We start from the raw sequence: 21,289 nt of genomic DNA, 5'->3' as shown, positions 1-21,289 counted from the left end.
TTTAGTGACATATTTTGCTTTTAGGTTTACTTTTAGAAAAATTGAGAAGCTAGTATGTATGATTCCTATATATCACTCATCCATCTTCCCTCATTAGGACCATCTAACATTAGTATGATGCATTTTACATAATTAGCAAACATAAAATGACATATTATAATGTCTAAAATCCATATGATTTTGTTTGTTTTCAAGGTAGGGTCTCACTCGAATACAGACTGACCTGTAACTCACTCTATAGTTACAGATTGGCCTCGAACTCACAGAAACCCTCCTACCTCTGCCTCCCAAGTGCTAGGATTAAAGGCATGTGCCTCCATGCCAGGTAAAGTTTGTATTTTATTTCCATCCCGTTAAGTTTTCCCTGATGTCCTATTACTGTTCTGGAATACCAGATTCTACCTAGTCCACATGCCTGTCTAGGCTCTTCTTGCCTACTTGTTTCTAATTCCCTTGACAGTATTGAAGAGGAATATACTGGTATATCATAAGTGCCCCAGTGTTAAAATTTCTCTGATGCCTTTGTATCAGTAACACCGGAGCTATATGCGATTTCCTGGGCTTTTATAACAAACACAGAAAACTTTTTGGATTACTTGGATGAACTTTGAAAATCCCAATTACTGGCTGAAGACTGAAGAAGATCTCTCAGATCTCCAGGAAACTTGCATCTTTTGCTGCCTGAAGGGGAAAGCCAATGTTTATGTTTAAATCCTGAGTCTAATACAGCAGAAGAAAGTCTTGAAATGTTGGCTTTAAGAAACGTTCTGTTCTTTGCATGAAGAACTTACAGAGAAATTTCTGCTATCATTTGCTTTAATTTATAAACTAAAGAGGAAGTGTTTTCTCCAATTCCATAGGTACATCAGTCATATTTCAGCTCAGTAAAGATATTTTTTCTAATTACTTCATAATTATGGTATTTCATTGAAACACTAAAGGGCAATTAATTTTTATGAAGGTTGTTGGCATTAAAATATCATTTTTGATTGAGATTTTGTTTTGGTTATATTTTTTCTTTCAACCCAGAAGTAGAGTCATGTTACAGAGGCAACAAGTTAATGCTTAATTTATTAACAGAAGAAAAACTGACATATGTTCTTCATATACAGTTAAAGCAAATTTATTTGTTATAAATACCTCAAGCTGAATAAAGGAAATTTTGAATAAACAAACATAGTTTACTACATGAAAAAACATAAGTTTTCTTTATGTTGATGTATTGCTTATATAAATCAATTTGTAGCTTTTTAGAATTACATACCCATATTTCCAATCCTAACGAGAAACAGTTTCATCATTCCATAAAATTCCCTTGTGTCCTTTCTAATCAGTTTGTCCTCTGCTCCAGAGGGAGTCCCTTCTGATTTCTATCAGCCAAGATTTGCTTTGCCTACTTTTTACTTCATATAAGTGAAATCCTGATTAGTAAGAATTTGTGTTGTTTCTATCATTTAACATAATATTTTGTGTTGAAAAGTCATAATAGCATATCAACACCCAGCTCAAGAAAGGTTGTAACATGCCTATAACCCCAGCACATGGCTGGGTTGGGGGTCACCTCAAGTTCAAGAACAGCCTGGGCTACGTGGTTTTCTAGAAACGAGTACATACTGAGGGACATCTGAGAGAAAGTAGGCCTCGAAATGGACTTTGATGAGATAGAAAAGAGAAGAAGAAATGAAGGCAAGAAAATGGTCACATGGTATTAAAGGGGTTGTTTGAAAGAGGAACTAGATTTTCTGCACGTAATTCCAGAATTAGAACTCTCATGGCAGACATTACTGAGAGGCAGTTTCCAGCTTTCTTTCCACAGCAGGTCATCAATGAGCCTTGAATAAGCAGCTGGGTTTCTCATAAACAGATTGTTTAAGAGGAGATTAATTTCATTGATCCTGTTAAAGGAAATCCCCCATTACATGGGAAAAGACAACTTCCTGTGACTTACGGTTTTCAATTTTAACAAAACTAGAGCTGATCTCTATGCAATCCTGGGTGGTCAGTGTGGATTTTTGTCTTATATGTTTTGTAAGAAGGTAATATCAATTATTTTTCTCTGAATGCTTAGAATCAGCTGTTGTTATGAGCAGTTCCTAAGGCTAAGTATTTAGGACTTGGAATAGATTTTAAAATCTTATTTTCAAAGCACCCTCTAGGCATCCTTCCTCGGTCATGCTCTCCAACAAACTCTCTGCTGGAAAGCTATATTATCTTAAAGTCTCCACTTCTAAAAACCATGAACTCACTCTCCACGAGGGCAATGCTATGAAAGAGGCTGCCTCTCCTCCTTTGGGATCCAGCTTTGCATTAAAGTGAAAAATCAGAGCTCCACAATTATTTCACAGAAGAGAGGAAAGGGCATGCACCCTCTGGGAACGTGAAAGGTCTCCTTCAGTGTAACGTCTATATCCATCCTTCCTCTAATCTCTCAGCCCACTACCACCGAGCCTCGAGCCAGCCACCTGCTGTAAACACCCCAACCCAGCTCAGTCAACACTAGAAGGGGGAGAAAAACAGAAGAAATCAGCAGATAGGATCCAGAAGATCCAAGTTGACCTCTTACCAGATAACATGATCCTAATTTTAACAAGTATCTTCAATGTCCATGTAGTTTAGTTTACCTTTTGCATTTTTTTCTCCCCAACTATCTTTTAGCTTCCATCCAGGAAAAAAATAAAACAAGTCCAAGAGTCTTCCTGACTTCTCAGACTCTGCCTCACATGCTGAATAAGCAACCGATGGCACCAAAGTGACCTCATTTGTGTGTTGTCTTGTGCCCAAGCAAAGTCATCCTTAGGGCTCTGTGTATGTTTCATAGTATCTCAACTCAGAAGAAAGCACGTTTAAAAAATTATTTATTTATTTTCAAAGAGAGAGAATATGTGCATAATTTTTGAACTCTGTCAACATGATCATTCCGTTGAAGCAGCTCTGTGAGAGTGGCTTATTGCTCTCCAAACCAAGAAAGACAAGACAAGATTTGCATGAGGCTCTGCCTCAGCTGCACTCACCTGGGAGAGCTGATGGTCAGGAAAAAGAACTAAACCCAGGGACTGGCATGCAAAATAGCTTAACAAGCCTTTACTTCCGAGCTGACTCTGCTTCCAGAAACCCTTCAACCAACCCGTTCCTCCAGAGACAAGGAAGTGGCGTTTATCCAAATGCCCTGCTGTTAGCAAGGGGCCTAGCCAGGTCAGGAACCCATATTTCCTCCTAATTTGTGATTGACTTATTGCATGCAAGGACACATGAATAAATCAAGGTTACTATGTTGGTAAGGAAAAAGGGTAACACCAAAATAAAACAAAACCCTGCTATTGACTCTCAATTCTCTCCTACCTGTCTGACATGAGTCTTGGTTTTCTCCTCTGTGAAGTGGAATATTAATTCCTCCCTGGTAGCTTTTGTAAGGATAGGGTATGTGTGGATGGCCTGTTGTTTACTGATACTCATTACCTCTATGTTTATTTCTCTTCTGTTGCAGTTCAGCCAAACTGTGGCATCTATTTCAGTGTTAACACTCACACTTGAAATATGAAGCTTAGCTAAGTCTATATACAACATTAAAACACCACTTTTTAACATGCACATTTTAAAAGTTCATTTTCTGGATTGTGTGGGCTATAGCCAAAGTTAGAAGTATTTTCTCTCTAGGTGTTTTCTAGCTTGAGACGGCTGCTTGCAACATCTGGGGCTCGTTTTTCACCTTGGAAGAGCACATTGCCTCATATAATCATCTCTTATGGTGGGCACACTGGGTAAGGTGGTCAACATGGAAAAAAAAAAAAACTAGATTGGTGCCTGAGTGGAGATTTCTGCCTGGGAATTTCTCACTTTACATTCACTTCGATTTCTACACAAACTTGCAGAGTGGAAAGGCCACACCAGTGTTGGGAAGGGATCAGAAAGAGAGAAGAGCTCTCTGGTTGTAGGAGGTGGCAGAGTGAGAGTCAAAGGCACGTTGAGCTGTCATCCTTTACGTTGGGTGTCTGGGCCCAGAGCCTAGCCAAGGCTTGGGGATATTCCCACTGGTTCCCTGGCTGGGTGGTGACTCAGAGAGGCAGGGGGGTGTGGAGGGGGCGAGGCCATTGGCTCATGCCCTAATATGCCATCAGGCAAAAGCATGTAGGTGGGCCTGTGCTCCCACATTCTCATTCTCCAGTAAGCACACAGAGGACCTGCACCACCAGCCTGTAGCCTGTCCCCTCAGCACTTCCCTTCAGAGCTGCCTGGTGCACTTCGTAACCTAAGTCCGCCTCTAAAAACACCTAGGGGAGGAACAACACGGGAATCTGCCCTGTCTGCTTCACCAGCCCTCCCGTCAGGTGGCTCTCCTTAGGGAAGTTACATGCTGAGCTGCCAGTTTTGTTCATGCCTTGAAAGATGACTCTTGCACCACAGCCCTTTGCCACCCACCTGGATCCTGCAGAAAAACTCCACTCTCTGACTAGAGGCCCCTTCCAGTGGTGAGCTCTTAGGCTGTCAGACTAGGACAACTTACCTTAGCTTAGCATTCTGCATACCTTACTACCTGTAAATCCTGTGTAAGTAGCGCACAGAGGCTTCAGGGATGGAAAACAGCCTTTTAGGAGAGTACTCTTGTCACCAGGTGTGTCTCCACAATGTTGCCCATTCTATTTTAACTTCTCCCTCAACAGAGTCCTCAATTAAAAGGTATATCTTTTTTTTTTAAATTTTCTCTCTTAGGAAAATTAACTGATGTGATATATTTATTTTTAATGCAAAGCATTAACACTTGTGTTGCCTATACAAATCTATTGCTATCTTCCTTCTTTCTAAATATATATGGTCACCCATGTCTTCCAGAGAAGCTGATCAACTGATCCTACCCCCTAGGTCTAAGATGATTGGCCTGTGAACAGCCCCATTCCTCGTGGCAGTTATAGGTTAAGAAATGAGTTTGTGATCTGCTTCCTGCCAACAGGCCTAGAGGAGAAATTGGGTTGGACTTTCCAAAAATGTCTTTCTTCTTTTGTTAAGTATTTTATTTTTATTTATTTATTCATTTGACAGAGAAATAGGGAGGGAAGGAGAGAGAGAGAGAAGAGAGAATGGGTTTGCCAGGGCCTCCAGCCCCTGCAAATGAACTCCAGATGCATATGCCCCCTTGTGCATCTAACTTATGTGGGTCCTGGGGGAATTGAACCAGGATCCTTTGGCTTTGCAGGCAAATGCCTTAACCACTAAGCCATCCCTCCAGCCCCTCTTTCTTCCTTTGAAGAAAGCACCACAAGCTAGGCAGAGTGATATATGCCTGTGATCCCAGCAGGCAGGAGGCTGAGGCAGCCTGAGTTACACATGTACAAGACCTTGTCTCAAAAAGCCAAAAGAAGAAGTAAGGAGGGAAAGAGGAAGAGAGAGAAAGACAGAGAAAGAGAGGCCAAGACTACAAGTAATGGATCTGTTCCTTTTGAACATAAGCAAGGAAACAAGTAGCCATGGTACCACGCATAGCCCTCTGGCCGGAGGTAGAGGAGCTAGGCTTAATTCCCAGTTCTGGAGATGTCATAGAGAACAGAAAACATGGAGGAGAGAAAATCTGGAAAGGAGACATGCACCTACTACATCAGTAAGGCTTTGGATCAACCAACCCTGAAGGCAGGGTTTCCTCTAGACTTCCTGCCTTATAAGCAAATAACCTTTCTAAGGCACAAACAGATTTGCTTTGGTTTTCTGTTTTCCACAACGAAAGCACCCTCAACCAGTGTCGGGGTTCATGACATTTGCTGCATCCAAAGAGCTGCGCAGTCGGTACTGACATGTTGAGCCATGGTCTACAGGCACCACATGATCATCAGTCAACAAACAAAATGCAGGTTTGTATGCAGGGAGCAATACATGGTCCATTAAAGATGAGTGCACATGCTGTCCCCAGACTGCCAAGAGCAGATGTCAGCTCCCCTTCCTCGGGAGTCCAGTCTGCTGTTGTGGCCTTTATGGCCAGCAAAGTGACTTGTAAGTAAAACATGACATTGGATAACTTTTGAGACTAGACCATAAGCAGTTTTCAGGCTCCACTTGTGGCACATTCCCTCTAGGAACCTGCCACTATGTAAGATCTCCATACACTGTGTGCTGTGATGGATCCAAAGATTGCTATGATGAGAGAAGAGAGAGGGAGAGGAAGGGAGAGAGGGAGAGAGGGTATGGTAGAGCGGGGGAGAGGGAGAGAGTATGTAAAACAGCATTAAGGGGCCAAGCATATGACCCTGGTTTGAGCTAAATATGCCCTCACTGATAGACTATGAATATGAGGCTGACTTTCTTTCCTTCACTAATTTCACTTGCCTCCATTATATTGATCTCAAGTACCTACCTATGCTTCAATATACTAAAATATATTGAAGACAGTATGTGTTTGTGAAGGAGAGAGGGAGAGACAGAAGGAGGTACACACACAGAGAGAAAGAGATGACCAAGGGGAGTCTACTTACATTGTCTCAGGAGCATTCTACAGGTGCACCCACAAGCACACACACACACATGCGTGAGCTAGCGCATACACACACACACACACACACACACACACACACAAACTCCTGCATTTCACTGCGCTTGGATTGTCAGGATTAAAGCATTTGTTCAAACATTTGTCACATTAAAAAATTATCCGAATTTGAATTAACCACTCGTTTCTTTTAAGCTTTTGAGCTAAATTTATTTTAACTAGGGATTTATGACAGGAAAGGAATAGTTCTAATTAAATAAGTATTAGCCTCAGCTGGTGTGAATAATGACCTCTTGGAAGTGTCTCAGTCCCCTAATAGCTAATTAGCAGCTCATAACTGGCCTCCCTTTGTATCCCAAGACAAGTGTGAAAAGCAGGACTGGCTGACTAATGAGATGGGCTGAAACATGATTCAAAATGAAAATTGGTTTTATAGACTCCAGACCTGCAAAACCACTGTGTGAAAAGCAGAGATTGTTTGTGAGGTGTCCTTGGTCATCGATTTGGGAAAAGGGAACAGACTGCTGAAGGCATCGATCTATTAAAACTCCTGGTGCCCCTTTTCAAAGTGGCATGGACAGAAGAGACGGCAGTGAGAGAAATGGCCCTTCTTTGATTGTCAGGATGTCTACAGGGTTCAAGCAGGACAGGCACATGGCCTTAATAAATATGAGTTCTTTGGTATCATGTTTATATTGCAGACCAATACTAAAGCACACAGAAAGAACATTTGAATTCAATAAACAACTTCTATCTCCACAATTCCAAAGGAGAATGTGTTGGAAGCTCTTCTCTCCCTCAGTCAGAGGCCGGGGGTGGCTCTCTGTTAACTAAAGAGGTCTGTGCTCAGCTTCGCTGAGGCCTTTGTAAGCCTGCGCCCTGCTACCTCCCACACACGGGCTCTCTGTACTTACCAGAAAGTGCTTTTGAGCAGGCAGTTGTGCGTTTGGGGAAAGTGCACGGGTCCTTTCAGATGCCCCTCCCGGCTGGCAATAACCACATCCCTTCTGTGTCAGCCTAGGCAGGCTCCCATTTTCTCCCCTGCTGGCTCTCTCTCTCTCTCTCTCTCTCTCTCTCTCTCTCTCTCTCTCTCCCTCTCTCTCTCTCTCCACCAGAGGAAACTAAAATACTACGTAGCGGCAAAATTGGTTTGCCCCATAAACTCTCGTGCAGGGTGTTAGAACTGCTAACAGTCATGGAGGGAGGAGAGGGACATTTTTACCCCCATTTCAAATGTGATTCTGTCCCACAGGTGAGTGGGAGAAAGGCCAGAGATAGAAGTGCTCACGTGGGGTTCCAGAGAGCAGCTACGGCTCTTCCTCCCATGGCTGATCTGAAGACAGATTCAATGGCCAAGAGAGGGAAACAACTTATTCTCTGAGTTGAAAAGCAAAGTGCACAGTCTGCCATCATGAGGAATAGGATGCTCTCTGTTAAAGAAGTATGTATCATCTCTTCATAAACTTGGGGTTACGTTGAATATTTAGCAACTTAAGAGACATTCAGAACGGTGCAAGTGTTTTCAGTTCTTGACAGAACATAAGAGCTAATTAACAAGTGGCTGGTGGCATAGCACAGTGGTGGTGGCCTTGCCTAGCAACAGGAAGGCCCTGACTCCATTCCCACCACTATTTGAAATTTGGCCTGGGGGAGGGTTTGGGAGGTGACCCAGTCAGTAGGTAAAGTATTTGCAACACGGAGTTTGGAGCCCCAGATATAAGATACAGGGAGGGGTGGTGGCAAGCTTGTAATCCCAGCACTTGGGAGGTGGGGATAAGTGGATCCTCAAGCAAGCTGGATAGTGAAACTAGGGGAATCAATGAGCTTTGGAATCAGTGAGAGACTCTGTAATAATAACAATAATAATGTAAAGAGTGAGAGACGGCGATACCTGTCATAAACCTCTGGCCTCCACATGCATCTGCACACGCATGCACCAACACGTAGAAACACACACCACACACATGCACATGCAATAAATAAGTAATTATCTTTAAAAAGCTAATGAACGGAGAGAGGGGAGCGCAGGGAGCATTTTGCCAGCATGGTCGTGCTGTGTCTGTCCTGCATCCCAGGGTGTCCTAACCTTCTACTTTCTTTAGTTTCATCCTGGGCACTTGACTAAAGATAGAATCACAACGGGTTTTCCTTCTGTCCCAGGATGATCCCTTTGGACCTATGCTCCTTACTTCCACTTACTGGGATAAACAACTGGTTCAGAAACCAAGACCCATCAGACCATGTATCACACAACACAAAAACAAAATCCACATCTGAAAATTTGTATGGAAAACACCTGGCCTTTATCAAATTGTATAGAATTAAGCAAAGCTTAATCTGTCCTACTTGGCTTACTGCCAAGAGAGGTGTGAACTTTGCAGGGGTGAAGGAGCCAGGTGAGGTTGCAGGTAATTAACACTCCCCTGGAGGCAAGCAGAAGTGCTCTCTTGTGCTAGAAAGAAACTCTCTTTCTTCCAGAACTGTGACTTAGAAGTGCTTCAAATTGTCAACAGTAATTTGGGGGTTGAGAGTGTGTTTTAGTTATTTTAATCAGCATGGTGTACTGAGCACAATGTGGTACAGAATTCTGTCTGCAAAAGTATTATGGAAAGATAAAGAAATAACAATTATGTCAGGCCTCAAGAAATCAGTTCAGTGAGAAAGTTAGAACCAGCATAGATTATGCTATAAAGAATACAGGTCAACACATACAAATTAATGTACACAATTACTGTGTGTATGATATTAGAATCATTAAAACGATGGCCATATTTTATATGCTAGCTAATAGCTTTAAGGATGAGAAAAAACATTAGAATATATTCATTGCACACATTAATGGGCTTCATAAAGACATTTAACACAAGTATATAATGTACTTTGTCCATATTCACATCCTTTTAATTTTCTTCCCTCCTCCCCCTTTGCACTATTTCCCTATGTTCCCATATACATTGTCCTTCTATTTTCATACCATATACATATATGTCTCTGTGAGTCTGATTTATTTTACTGAAAATAAATCAGATCTTTAGTCCTCTCCATTTTCCTACAAACAACATAACTCCATTCTTCTTTGTGGTCAAATAAAAGTGTGGTGTGTTTCCTTTATCCATACGTCTGGTGGCGGACACTGAGGCTCATTCTATAACTTAGCTGCTGTGGGTAATGCTGGGGTAAACATAGATGTACAGGTCTCTGCACAAGGGAAGCAGTAACCTCCGATTAACAGCAGAACCCCAGGAACAAGTAGATCTCAGTTGATAGTATAAGACCACTAAGAGTCATATACTTGCATACCAAATGTATACAGAAAAATTACAGTCACAAAATTAATTAAGAGAAAATCAAAGATCAAAGCATGAATGTAACATGAACAAAAATTGGAAACAGCATGGGGTATGAGGAGATTAAAATAATTTAAGTCCTCACCTGTCATGGCAAGGAAACAGTATTGTCTCAGATGAAGACATCAAGGTACAAAACCATTGGCATATTTTTTAGTCAGAGTGGTAAGCAAAACAGCTACAATTATAAACCCTTAGGAGAAGGAACTAAAACAGATGAGTCAAACACAAATTTCCCTCTATTGACTGATGTTTTATGATGTGGATGTATTTCCTTGATGATTTTTAAGGGGCAGTAGCAGCTCCTGATGTTCTCAGTGCTTTTGAAACATGCTGGGCTGGGCTCCTTAGTGCTAGGAGGCTTCAGCAGAATGATCACAAGTTTGAGACCAACCTGGGCTCCATAGTAATATCCCATTTCAAAACTAAAATAAGCATGAGATGTAACTCAGTGGTAGAGCACCTGCTTAGCAAATGCAAGGCCCTGAGTTCAATTCCCAGCACTAGAATAAAAACAAAACAAAAAATAATATTAACATGTTCTACCACCTCTATGAGAACTGCATGTATATATACATGACATGTAGCTGAAAAAAAGATATAATAGCTCCTTCAAATATAGCACTTAATAATAAAAAGAAAAACTAAAGGTATTCTTACCATATCAATCATGGTAAACTTGTCCTCCATGGGGTACCTCATGACTGATAGTGTATTTAGAGGTTATCAGCCTGTCATTTTAAAAATGGCTACTCATTGTAGCCAGGTGCTAAAATAGACTTGCAGTTATAGAAATGTAAAGTGTGTTTCTGAGAGTTTAGAAATATTACCATTATAACATCCTTTATTCTAATTATTATAACAGCAAATCCAAAGAAAATCAGAATGTTTCAATTTCCCAAGGACCTCAAAATGTCTGCCTGATATATAGATTCAAATCATCTTTCCATCTCCCACTGTATTTCATTCTTTATGATGGAATTCTAACATTTAAGAGTTGACTTTAAGGGTCATCTGGTATAGATTCTTCATTATGAAGATCAGTAACTAGGTTCCTAGGCTTGGTGACCTGTGGAAGGGCTTGAAGAAATTAGTAAACTCTCATCCAGGGCTTCTGGTACCCACAGTCCCTCTACTCTCTTCACCTGACTCCCCTACTGCTGTATACTCCTAGGCACAAAGTTCTTAAGAACGATCAAAAATTACCTTCTACAACAATAAAGAGGTGAGTCAGGTACCGAAAACTTTCTCCCGCCCATCACTTCTTAAGCACTTCATCATGAAGCATCGTGCTATTCTCTGAAGGAAAAGCAGCCTTAAGGGTTGGATATTCTTAATTCAATGTGGGGAGGGGGAGGGGGGAGTGAAGAAGGAACTTTCTGAGGATAATCACAGTGAGAACAAAAGCTTAGACAAATTATGCCATGCGTTATAATTATGCTATAAAATTGCTCTTCAGCTCGGGTGTCAATGGAGAGATCGTTTTGAAATAGTTCTGTTCTTTATAGAAGTGTTTTAGACATTGGTGTGTGCATGTATTTTTAAGCAAACCATGGGACTATAAGTATTCATTCAGACATCAAGAATTTACAGTCCTCTTCCTGCCATTGAAATAAACAAGAAAGAGTAACAAAACTATATATATATATATTTGATACAGACAATGCCTTTATGGTGCGATCCTTGATGGCAAAGAGAACTTAGCTGTAAAGTCAACAGTCTGAAGCATCTTGGGCTTTCTGAAACCATTTGGTCAGAATGAAGGTGTCCTTTCCTGTCTATTTGTAGCGGAGCTTACTGTGAGGAACGCCAGGTGACTAAGTTCCAGTCGTGAATGGAAAAGAATTTTAGAGACAAAGATCAGATTGTGAGAAAGTGAGCAGGGCTGAGACGTGCCCCGAGCAGCTCTGGCTCGGAGCCGAGCACTGGACCAGGTAGGTGTCTTGGAAAGTGCAAGGAAGCAAAGCCATTTCTGACTTGCAGAATCCTAGAAGCCACTGACCTCAGCTACTGGCTCCCGTGTCATGCCCATAACAAGAGTCATGATTTACAAAGATGCTTATAAATTGCTCTGATTCAAATTCCTACTTTAAAATGTCTTATTTTTCCCTTCCTTGCCTTACTCTTTGAACTAGCTATTTTTGCTGATGGTGTTTTGTTTTGTTTTTTTTCTCATATACAAATGGTTCCCAATCTGGCTTCACGTTAGAATCACCTAGAAATCATATTTTAAAGTAATGTTCGCCCACAAGATTAATGACACAAGTCATTCATTTCTAAACACTGTGACTGGCAGTGGAGCTTAGTGGAAAAGTCCTTACATATCATATACAAGGCCTTAGGTTCAATCTCCAGAATGGAAAGAAACCTCAAATCTCTAAGTACTGGCATTCAAATTTTAGATAAATATTAGATGTTCCCGATTAATTGTTTAAGTCTACTGTGCATAAATTTTAGAATTTATTTAGTCAGTCAAATGTTCTGTGAGCATTTGTTCACTGGTGCCTGTGCCAAGACTTGTAGGTGCCAACAGATGACTTATGGAATCGGTAAAACATTCTGGAATACAATTACTTCAGATCTCCGTTGGCTTTTGGATTAGACAATGCACTCGGGCTTGTGTGTGGGACTTCTAGCTTTCTGCTTCGTTGTTTGGTTTTCTAACAAAGAAAGCTTTCCAAAACCTTTTCCCACAGGTTGACAACAAACTTAGGTAACATGAAAATGGGCAAAGCTTACATTTCTGTCTTTCTTGGCACACACTCAGCTACAGGAAGCGATAAGCACAAGACCTGGAAGGGTGTCCACAAAATTTTGAAATTATTAAAAATGCAAACACTGAAGCTGGAGAGATGGCTCAGCTGTTACAGGTGCTTGTTTACAAAGCCTGGGGGCCTGGGTTCTATTCCGCAGCACCACACAGAAAGCCAGATGCACAAAGTGATGCACATGTCTAGAGTTCATCTGTAGTGGTAGAAGGTGTGGCCATAGACTTTCTCTCTCCACCCCCTCTCCTGCTCTCTCCCTCTTTTTGTCGCAAATAAAGAAATAAAATTATTTTTATAAAAAAAGCAAAAACACTTACAAAATAGCATCTACTAGTCACTAACGATGGGCTCTGTCTCTATTTTTTTTTGAAATATATGCTAAGAATAACATACAGTTATCACAATTAACATTTTAAAAATATTATGCATTTCCTTTGTATTTCACCTTTTAAATCTTATCTCACTCCTACATAATATGTTAGAGCAATCTTAGATATCTGTTTATAGCAAAAATGTTCTACTTAGAGGAACATGCAATTAGAACACCGAGATTCTTGGTTTAGTAGCGAAGCAGCAAAAATTCAGAGGAAGATAAAGCAGTGGGTGTCAAAGTGAGGTAGCGCTTCACAGGATTGGGATTTGAGAGTTGGAGGTGCATGGGGACGTTGAACCCAAATCCAAGCAAACTATCAATAAAGACAGAGAAAAGAAAGCCAAGTGGTGGATCTGACTAACAGGGCTGACCCTGGGGGAGAAAGTTAGATGTAGTACTTCCTTGTGAGACCTAATTGTCTCCTGAAAACATGAGTCCTGCTAGATGTTCACCTTTTCTAAGGTGACTTCAGTTCTTTTGGTTGATAACTTCAGCTGTCTCCTCTGAAATGAGCCCCACAGACATATCTTTAGATGGAGGCTGAACTTTTCTAGGTGCTCACTGGATATTTCCTTAGATTGGTAGACTCCTTAGATCCTTAATTCCTCAGATTTCACCTCAAAAAAAAAAATTCATCGTTCTTGCCAAATCTCCATCTTCAAGCATCCCACCCTTTTATACTTCATCCAAGCAAAAGGTTCCATCACACTAGAATTTATGTACGACTGCAGAGCTGCTTTTCATATTATTGTAATGACTTAAAGAAGTTTTCACTTGACAAATACTTATTAAGGACTTACCATGCACCAGGCACTGGTAAAGGCATTCTGAACTCGTCAGTTAAAAAGATGTGACAAGAAATCCCTTCTAGATAGGAAGAAGAGCATCTCAGTTTACAATAAAGAAGCAACTGTGGGGACAAGAGCCATCGCTCAGTCAGTGAAGTGCCTGCCATGCCGAGTGAGGGCCTGAGTTCAGCTCTGCAGCACCCATAGAAAAGTTAGGTATGGTGGCATACACTTATAATCCCAGCACGTAGGAGGCAGAGACAAGCAGATCCCTAGGGCCTGTGACCTCCATACACATACACACACACGCACACACACACACACACACACACACACACACACACACGTACATCATATGAACACATGTGCATGCATGTAAGCACACATGGGCAAAAAAAACCCCCACCAGTTGTGGATTACTTTACTGTCTTCAAATGTCTCCACACTGTGAGAAATATGTTCAACCTAAGAATTAGGAAAGGATGCAATCCATTCCTGAACAGATCCCTTGCTTTGGTTCACCTACAAAATAAAGTGCTGCCTTCCTTGGATGGTTGTCTGAAAATACGGTTCTCCTCAACACGGTTTCCCTTTGTAACAGCTGGCTGGAGAATGAGGAACTCTGGAGAACGACTGTGACCTTTAGTGGCATCACTCTGGAGTCTGTGTAAAGATTTCTCCTGAAGTCTGTGTGTTCTGTTGCTCTTTCCAAGGGAGGTCTGAAGGATCTTGAAGGGCTGAAATCCTGGCCACTAAAAGAGATAAATAAATAAACAATAAACTCAGGATCCTGTAGGCCACAGTAAGGAACTGGGGTGATGAGGAACTCAACTTTCATCAACCTTTGCATCACACGTGTATCTGCCCTTGGGTGCCGTCCCTCTGTCTATCAAATAGCTGACCTAGCCTCACACACTTAAAAGTCAAGTAAAATGTCTCCTGTGTGGCCAGTTGCCTCACCAAGACCACTGACAGCATAGCAAGATGTTATTTCTAAAGCCTAACAATGCCACAGTTGCTCAGAAAGCCACAGAGAAGCGCCACCCTGTCTACAGCTAACTTCCTGACCCCTAGCCCTACAGTCTAATCACTGAACCAATTCTGTTAAGTTTGAAGTTTTGACAGCTACAGAAAGTCAGGCGCAAGTGTGTGTGCGCGTGCACACACACACACACACACACACACACACAAAGTGGCTTCTAGATAAGGGCAGAAAAGAATGTGTAAGAAACTCTGCAGGCTTATTTGCTTGTTATCAATTTGCCAGGCTCTTCCTATACTTACTGCCTGCTTTGCGCACCCTTCCAGTTTGAGCATCTCAGCCTCTGAAGGTTGTTCTTCCCAGGTGGCTGTCTGATTCATAAACTAATCAGGGCAGAAACTAAGTACACCTTAGGTGGTCTCTGCCCCAAGCAGAGGAAGCACAGAATATGAGCTGAATACAGTCTCAGACTCAAGTGGACATCACCAGCTTCTAGCCTCAGCTCAGTGATCTGACTCTGCACTTAGTTAAACCCATAGCCTTGCAGCCTAGAGCTATCCCAGCAATGTAATGGGCTGGTGGCTAGACTGCCTGAGCCTTGATCAATACATGTTTCAATTAAGCCAAAGGTCTTTCACTTTTCTGCAGGTGATTATGTGAACACAGGTAGTTTAACAGCAAAAGGTATTTCATTTGTATCTTATGTGTGTTCGAGGGTGTAGACCGCTATGTTTTTGCTTGTATGAGTAGCTAGTTACTCATGGGGAATTATTTTAGGATCCAGAGGTACTTTCTACCCACACTGCTTCCCATTCATGAATCACTGAACCCTGACATACCCATTGCCCTTGCATGCACTTGACTTAAGGTTAAGGATGTCCCCAAAGGAGACAATATGTTAAGCTCATTCACTGTAGATACATTATAATTCCATAGTGTCTTCTGCACCATGGCATAAATACATTTTATCAACCTGTTTCTAAAAGCTACTTTTGTGAGAAGAAAGAATAGAGACTTAATTTGCCCTAGGAGGTAGTTCCGGGACAGAAAATGGTGCCATGCACTCCCCTCATATTCAGGGATAGCACTTTTATGCACAGCTCTGCGTGGAGGTGGGAACAAGAGGACCAGGCAGTAGTGGGTGAGTTCACGCTCACTCTACCCTTCCCCACCCAGCTGTCATTCACTTCGGCCTGCATGGATGTAGAACAAAGATGGCAGAGCTGGTGTGGTTATCTGTCACCTGGGGAGGAAGGAGGTGTGGCTTACCCATATACTTAAGCAGAGAGAGAGAAGCAACCCTTTGAAGAAGAGGTGGGTGAGAAAGAAAGCCACATTACAAAGATAGCCAGTGATAAATTTGGGCTTGCTCCTGTTTGTAAAAAGTTTAAAAATACCCTGGGCCCTTTTTGAGTTAGCAGTTTGCCCCACTTCCAACAGTCCATGCGACAGCATTGCTCCTGGCTGCTCAGCTACTGAAGAGCTTCCCCCTCTGTGTTCAGAGCGACGCAGAGCCTCTGGGGCTCCAGGACCATGGCCCTAGCTAGAGAACTCAAGCATGACAAACAAGTCTGCACCACCTACTTGGCACACGACCCATCAAACCAGGCAAACCCACGCCCGAGGGGCGTGTCCCTCATGAGCTGCCGATTCTAAGATAAGTGGATTTAATTGTTATTGTGTGGTGGTTGTGAGGTGCACCTGTTGTTGCTGTGAGGTGGGGGCGCTGAAACATTTGAGCAAGCTATGGAGGTATGGAGTTCTTTGTAGGAAATAAAGCCCTTTCTGCGTCTTGCGTGAGTTACTAAATGCTAGATTTGAAATGGAAAAACAAGTCTCTGGGTAGATGGACATTGATGAAGAAAGGACTGAAAATAATGTATAACTCTATGTGAAAAAACTGAACAGTTGTGTGAAAAAGAAATTATTTTTATTTTTTATTATTTTTATTTATTTAGTTGAGAGAGAAAATGAGAGAGAGAGAGAGAGACAGGGAGGGAGAGAGAGAATTTGCACACCAGGAACACCTGTGCCACCTTGTGCATCTGGCTACTGGGGAATCAAACCTGGGTCCTTTGGCTTTTCAGGCAACTTCCTTAACCACTAAGCCATCTCTTCAGCCCTGTTGAGAGAAAAAGAATGAGGAGACTTGCTGGGCACTGCTATGGAAAGATAATCAAGTGACACTAAGTGACAAAAAGCAAGGTGGAGAACAATGTGGGTAGATCACTCCCATTAACTAGAGTAGCCCCCATTTTACACAAACGTAATACTCACACAGGTTCTAAGCCCCCAGAGCAGGAGTATACTGTCTCCCAGAGCCCCAGAATGTTTGTGGCCCAGGTCCCAGCATGAGTAACCTTACTCACTGTGGCTTTGGGGGGCTTTCTTCCCTCCCTTTCTCTCTCTGTGTCCTTCTGTGAGATTGGGTGCCTCATTGGAGGGAAATTGGGTGCCTGGGGATCAGGGATGGAAAGAGGAATTTCACTGCTTCTTTTGGTACTCAGCATTCTGAAATGTGAACGCTATGTCTATTGGTAAAATATTGACAATGCAGTTTGAATATTTAAAAGTGTGGGAGTCAAGATCACAATGGAGCAGCAAGGCCCCTGCGGATGGTACCAGTCAGTCACCGCCATGGTAAATCTAGCTGATCAGCTGGAAGCTGTCCCTGGAAGCCAAACAGCCACCATGATAGCAGTGAGTCAACCTGAAGATCACTTTGAGGAAGGTGGTGGCCCCTGAAGGACTCTCCCTTCCAGGCCATTCCTGCAGAGACAGAAACTCACTAGGCTGGGCAGTTTATGTCAAGCTGTCAGCCTCCCACAGTGCGGCTCTCATGGAGTTGAATTTAACAGACCCTCAGTGGAGAGACTTTCTGGGAATGGTTTGGATTAAGGAGGTGTTACCGTGATTCGACTGGAAAGCTCATGAACTCCTAAGTGCTTCAAAATAAAATAAGATGAACTAATGAGTTCTCCAACCATGTGTTCAAGGCCCCGTGCAATGCAATCACTTAAAAGAAAAGAAAGCCAGGCGTGGTGGCGCACACCTTTAATCCCAGCACTCGGGAGGCAGACGTAGGAGGATCACCATGAGTTAGAGGCCACCCTGAGACTCCATAGTGAATTCCAGGTCAGCCTGGGCTAGAGTGAGACTCTACCTTGAAAAACCAAAAAAGAAAAAGAAAAAAAGAAAAGAAGAACTGCAATAGCAGAGACCAGGGGTATACTTTTCTAGTACAGCATCACAACAATGTACCCATCATTTCCTTGCTTGTAGTGTTGAAGGAGGATTCATTCAGTGCTCAGCATGCACCAAGAGAGACTCAAACAGTAGGAAAGAGTCTAACCAAATGCCCAGAAGTTAAACGGTGGCACAAGGAGGTGAGTCTCAAGGGCTAAGGGTAGTTAAGTGGGTGACATGGGCTGTTCACCATGTGCCAGGCACTGTCCCACTAGAGTGCTGATTAGAATCCAAGACTCCGACACTCTTAGCATTACAAACAGTGCAATAAAATCCCAGCAGTGGCAGGAAATAACTCATGGTCACCCTTACCTCACTGACGACCGCATCCACCACATTTTCCCTCCTGCACATACACTTGGGATTAACCTAAGGAAATCGGGGACATCATCTCTCACTTCATCCCCAAAGACTTTACTATCAGCTCTTAAAACACAAGGGCTATTTTTTAATTCTAACCACAATATCAGTGTTACACCTCAAAAAGTTAACAGTAATTCTTTCAAATAATCATAACATGGTCACATGTCTGGGAGGCCCAGGGAAATTTGCGTACTAACTGGATGTGTGCGTGTCGTTTTTAATGCTTGACCTGGTTTGTTTGAATTGGGGTTTCAACGTTGACATTTTTGATTCGTGTTTCTGCTAGGTGTCTCTCAGCGTGCGCTTTTCTCTTGAGGTGTGTTTGCTGCCTGAGCGGTGGTGTGTTGTAGATTCCCGCCCTCTGGGTTTGAGTGCCTGCATTCCCCGTGCTATGATACGCTTCCGTTTGCTCAACTTCCCACATAGGTGCTGGTTCTCAGAGTGAGGTTGGATTCGAGATGGATCTTGGCTTGCACGGAGACTCCAGAGGTGGCAGGCACTGCCTCCTTCAGAGCGCTCATGATGCATGCTCGTCTCTTTGCAGTGACGGTGGCAGCATCAGTGGGCGGCCAGTGCTTAGTGTTTGGCACAATCAGTGCAAAATTGTGCTATTCCAATTCAGCCATGGTGCTTTATTACATGTAATACTCGTGTAGAGGAAAAACAATAAAAAGACACCCCCTCTCTCTGGCTCACCCGCAGAGCAAGTGGACACACGAAGTGAAGGGTCAACTCGCTCCGCTTGGGAGCAATCCAGGGTCAAGAATTGGCGCCCTAGTCCTGCCCAAGGTGGCCAGAGAGCTTTACTCTTCCAAGCATAGAGCTCATAGAGCTCAGCATGTCTGCAGCATTTACCTCACCCCAACTTCAGCTTTCTGTGGCCCAAACTGCTCTGTCTTTGGTCTCTTCAAGTGGACCCACGCCAGTGGTCCCCAATATCTGCCTTGTGTTCTGCCATGAAGCCTATCTAGGCTCCCCTGGTTCAGTCATTTCACCCAAGTTGCAGGTTCCTGTACTAAAAAAAAAAAGAAGAAGCTATATAGATGCTGTAATCTGGGCCCTGGGGTGCTTGTGGCCGTCAAGTCAACATTTTGATGGGCAGAACCAGGAATGTAATATTAAAAACATATCACAGAGGCTGGAGAGATGACTTAGTAGTTAAAGCACTTGCCTGTGGAGCCTAAGGATGCCAGGTTTGGTTCCCCCAGGACCCTTGTAAGCCAGATGCACTAGGTGGCCCATGAGTCTGAAGCTTGTTTGCAGTAGCTGGAGGTCGTGGCATGCCCATTCCTCCCCCCCCCCACCTTTCTCTCTCAGATAAATAAATAAAATGTTAAAAAGAACATATCACAGACTCAGACTAATAATTTTAGTTCCACTTTAGCAAAACAGGACTTCTCTATTGTATATCCATTTCTCGTTTCACATGGAAACTTGTAGTTCCCTGTTTAGTGAGCATCATCATTTCTTTACCTTCATACATAGACATCTGTAACCGTTTCAGGTAACAAAGCAAGGTTTTTGTTGATTTTGTTGTTGATGTGATTGCCATTACTATAGCTCTTATTATCTTTGCATGAGTCACATGGCTGTTTTAAATCACTTAAAAAAATTTAATAGTTCCTTAAGTATAAGCAAATGAACACATATACTCTGCCCACCCTTGCTTAGCTAAATGTAAGAGCATCATATTTACTTTTCTATCTTAATTGTTTCCACAAACAATTTATTATACGAATCACTCTATGGCAATGTCCAGCTTATTTAAGATATGTGCTATTCCACTGAGTAGATACTTGGTAGTCTATTGAGTCAGTTTCCAATCCTCTGCTAGTATGAACAATGTTGCAAGGATGAGGTCAGCTATGGAAGCCTATTTTATGCTTTGCCTGTATACTTTAGAACAAATTCCTAACATTTCTCCATAGCATCACTAACAAAATATGGTGTTCATCTTTTAGATTTTCGAGCGACAGAAAGAAGAAGAAGAGAAGGAGGAGGAGGGAGGGAGAGAGAGATCGAGAGTCTGGGCATATTAGGCCCTCCTACCACTGCAAATGAACTCCAGATGCATGTGCCATCCTGGGCATCTGGCTTTACATGGGTCATGGGGAACTGGTCCTGGGCCATCAAGCTTGAAAGCAAGCACCTTTAACTGCACACCCATTTCTCCAGCTCCTAGATTTTCTTTTCCAGTTTGACAGGGGAAATTATATCTTGGTGAAGTTTCAGTGGCTGGCCTTGTTATGATGAGTGAAGCTGAGCATCTTTTCATGTTTAGGAAATGTTTTCATTTGTTTTTTTCAGTGAAGTGTCTGGCTCATATTTCAATCCATTTTTCACAGTGTGTTGGCATTTTTCCTATGTTTTAGAAGCTCTTTATATATTATGGTAATCAACCCTTGATACAAGCTCTAAATGTCACTTGTTAGTTCTACATTGTTTTAAATTTTATATTTGTTGACAATTTTATGCATATATAATGTATTTTGATCATAATCCCTCACCTTTACCTTCTTTTGACCCTTTCCTTTTTTTATTGGTTTTTTTTTTTTCAGTTTCTTTCTTTTTTCCAACTAGTCTATCTGTTACATGGATGTTTGTTTTACTTGTGTATGGATATGTCCCACTGAGTTTAGTTAAGGTTGCCATAACTTTTAAAATATTTTATATACTCAGATGAAAAAAATAAAAAAATAATTAAGCCCTGAGGCTTTCAGGAAGCTCCCCAAGGCTCTGAGAAAGGTCACATGCATCGCATGAGCACAAGGTGCAGAAGCTGCGAGATGCTATCATTGGTCTGTGTGTCTCCAAAGCCTCTAGGTCACATGACGGAAAGCAGCATGCCTGCACTCAGATGCCAGTCTAGGAGTTACTGGGACAATCTCAGAAATGTCATCTGACCTGGGGTGTCGTATCTTTGGTTTCCATGTCTGTAAAGCCCCTATGAAGA

Source organism: Jaculus jaculus, chromosome 8, assembly GCF_020740685.1.
Source record: "Jaculus jaculus isolate mJacJac1 chromosome 8, mJacJac1.mat.Y.cur, whole genome shotgun sequence".
In the NCBI taxonomy this organism is placed as follows: domain Eukaryota; kingdom Metazoa; phylum Chordata; class Mammalia; order Rodentia; family Dipodidae; genus Jaculus; species Jaculus jaculus.
This window is presented reverse-complemented; position numbering follows the sequence as displayed.